Source organism: Humulus lupulus, chromosome 8 (assembly GCF_963169125.1).
Source record: "Humulus lupulus chromosome 8, drHumLupu1.1, whole genome shotgun sequence".
Taxonomy (NCBI): Eukaryota; Viridiplantae; Streptophyta; class Magnoliopsida; order Rosales; family Cannabaceae; genus Humulus; species Humulus lupulus.
In genome coordinates, this window is record NC_084800.1 from 75,848,314 (window position 1) to 75,851,677 (window position 3,364).

Sequence of the window (3,364 nt, forward strand, 5' to 3'; positions counted from 1 at the left end):
ACGACAGGGGTCTGAGTCAAGGGTGCCTATTGATCCGGAAATTGAGAAAACCTGTAGAAGAAATCGGAAACAGAAAAGGGTAGAAAAAATGGCTCAGAACAGAGGTAACGGAGGGGTCGACAACATTGCCCATGGTAACGATGAGAATAGAAATGCTGGGATAGCAGCGGATAATGTTGGAGGAATAGGAGTTGCACCAGTTCAGCAACCAATGCAAAGATGTTTGCGGGACTATGTGTTACCTACTGTAACGGGGGCACAGTCGTGCATTAGACCTCCAACGGTTGAGGCTAATAATTTTGAAATTAAGCCTGCTATTTTGCAAATGGTACAATCATCAGTTCAGTTTGGGGGATTGCCAACGGAAGACCCAAACATACATCTGGCTAATTTCCTAGAGCTCTGCACCACATTCAAGATGAATGGAGTGACAAATGATGCAGTGAGATTGAGACTTTTCCCGTTTTCACTGAGGGACCGAGCAAAGAGTTGGCTTATTTCTCTGGAAGCCAATTCTATAACAACATGGGAAGAGCTAACTCAAAAAAATTTAGCGAAATTTTTCCCACCATCGCCTTCTGCAAGGTATAGAGGTGAAATCAACAATTTTCACCAAAAAGATGGTGAATCGTTGTATGATGCGTGGGAGAGGTTTAAGGAGCTGTTGAGAAAATGTCCCCATCATGGAATCAAAAAATGGATGCTAGTCCATATTTTTTACAATGGTTTGTGTGGTACTACTCGCACAATCATAGATGCAGCGTCTGGAGGAGCGTTCATGAGTAAAAGCGCTAACTAAGCTTATGATCTGTTGGAGGAAATGGCCATGAATAACTATCAATGGCCATCAGAAAGAGAAACCAAAAAGAAGGTGGCTGGAGTGCATGAATTGGATGCCATTTCAATGTTGTCCGCTCAAGTAGCAACATTAACTAAACAGTTACAGCAGAATAACATTCATGCTCAGGCTCCAGTGATGCAAATGCAGATAATTTGTGAGTTATGTGGGGGGCCTCATTTATTTGAACAATGCACGAATATGGATTTTAACAATATGCCTATGGAGCAAGTGCAAGCAATAGGGAACTTCCCAAGACCTTCCAACAACCCAAATTCCATGAATTACAATCCAGGGTGGCGGAATCACCCAAACTTTTCGTGGACAACTGGGCAGGGCAGTCAGCAACAGTTTCAACAAAATCAACTACAGTATCCTCGACCTCCTCCTGGGTTTTATCAGCAGCAACCAGTAAGACCTGCACAGCAACAGATGCAAGCAAAGCAAGACGGTCAGGCTGATGTGTTAACTCAATTTATGACAGAAACGAGGGCATCTATTCGAAGCTTGGAAACTCAGATTGGACAGTTGGCCACGCTTATGGCAAACCGAGCTCAAGGGAACTTGCCAAGCACTACTGAAGTGAATCCGAAGGGAAATCTTAATGAACAGTGTCAAGCTATTACCTTGAGGAGCGGAACAGTGTATGAGGGACCAAGTATAGAGAAGAAAGTTGAGCAGAAGCAGGATCAACAGGCACCTATCACAGAGAACAAGCAGAAAAGGGGTAAAGTTGAAGAAGTTAATGAGAACCTTGAGACAAAGCAGCCAGAAATAAGCATAGATCACCATATAAAGATCCCATATCCTCAGAGGCTTCAAAAGAATAAGCTTGACAAGCAGTTTTCTAAATTTTTGGATATCTTTCGAAAGCTACACATCAACATTCCTTTTGCCGAAGCACTTGAACAGATGCCGAGTTATGTGAAGTTTATGAAAGAAATTTTGACTAAGAAAAGGAAACTAGAGGATTATGAGACGGTGGCACTTACTGAGGAGTGCAGTGCGATACTTCAAAAGAAGCTACCTCCCAAGCTTAAAGATCCGGGTAGTTTCAACATTCCATGCTCTATAGGGGGTTCAATGGTGACAAAGGCTTTATGTGATTTAGGGGCTAGTATAAATCTAATGCCTCTATCTATTTTTCAAAAGTTAAAATTGGGAGAAGCTCGGCCAACTACTGTGTCTTTGCAAATGGCGGATCGATCACTCGCTCATCCAAGAGGGATCATAGAAGATGTGTTAGTAAAGGTCGATAGATTCATCTTTCCTGCAGATTTTATTATTCTTGATATGGACGAAGATGAAAATATTCCAATTATTCTTGGAAGGCCATTTTTAGCAACTGGTAGGGCCTTAATAGATGTGCAAAAAGGTGAGTTGAAATTGCGAGTGCAAAAAGAAGAGGTAACATTTAATGTTTTTGCAGCAACGGAGGTTCCAACTTGTTGTAGAGTTGATGTGGTGGAAAGTAAGGGTGATAAGCTGAAATTTACTAAGAAGAAATCTATGGTTGAAGGTGGCAAGCGAACAATTCGTCATAAAATGAAAAAGATCTTTAGTGAGAAAGCTCGATTGTTTCATGAGCGATGGAAAGTTCCAAAAATGTGCAATATCAAGAAGCGAGCGTCTTCTCATGATATTATGGCTCTTAAGGACATGAGGGGTGGTTTGGATCCAAGTTGAATTTAAGAAAGTGGTCAGCGTCCGGCTAAATGACGTTAACGACAGCGCCCTTGAGAGGCATCTCAAGTTTATGTTTATGTTTTCGTGTTTATTTTTATTTTTATTCTTTTTTTAGTTGAACAATTCTATTTTATTTTATTTTTGTTTAGTTTTTTTTTAATGTTTTATGTAATTAGAACCGTGAAAAACGTGAAAAAAAAAGCAGCAAAATAGCACAAAAGTTGAATTAGAGCTGCAACTCTAATGTGATCAGAAGGGGAAGTGCCAGAAAATTTGAATTGGAGCCGCAGCTCTAAACACTAGCGCTGCGACGCCAATTGGGCCTAGAAACGCAATTTAAGGGTTTCCATCAGAATTTTTTAGCACGACTCCCATTCCAGGTAAGTCTTTTCTTTTTATTTGAGTTTAGCATTGGGGACAATGTTAGTCTTAAGTTTGGACGAAGGGATTTTTTTTTTTTTAGCTTTGTTGCTATTTGTTGTTTTTCAAGTTTAGTATTAGTTGTTATTGTGTTTGAGTCTAGTTTTCACGGGGTTGTTAGAGTGTAAACCAATTTGATAATTGTTTGCCAATGAGATTGAATGATTGCTGTGTTGTATAATCCGAAGGAAGAGTTGTGCATATAAAAAATCTGTGTGCTTGATTGAAATACTTTGTCACTTCACTGTAGTTAATTGGATACTTGTTTGAACTATTGCTCATAGTTGTAAATGTGGGAGTTGAACTTTGTATATGCATGTTGAATTTGGATTGTGGATTGTACAAGTTGAAATTTTTCTAGAACTTGCTTGCTTGCTATTTGAGACGAAATCCTAAACAATACACACTTAAGAAGAGGAT

At 39.7% G+C, this 3,364-nt stretch overlaps 1 non-coding gene across 1 annotated transcript; it reads right to left on the minus strand.

Annotated features, from left to right (window-relative positions):
* Positions 1 to 583: 583 nt before the first annotated feature.
* Positions 584 to 690, minus strand: LOC133798898 (small nucleolar RNA R71). Its single transcript, XR_009876114.1, has one exon. It is a non-coding gene; the product is annotated as a small nucleolar RNA R71 (small nucleolar RNA).
* Between the last annotated feature and the right edge of the window lie 2,674 nt (positions 691 to 3,364).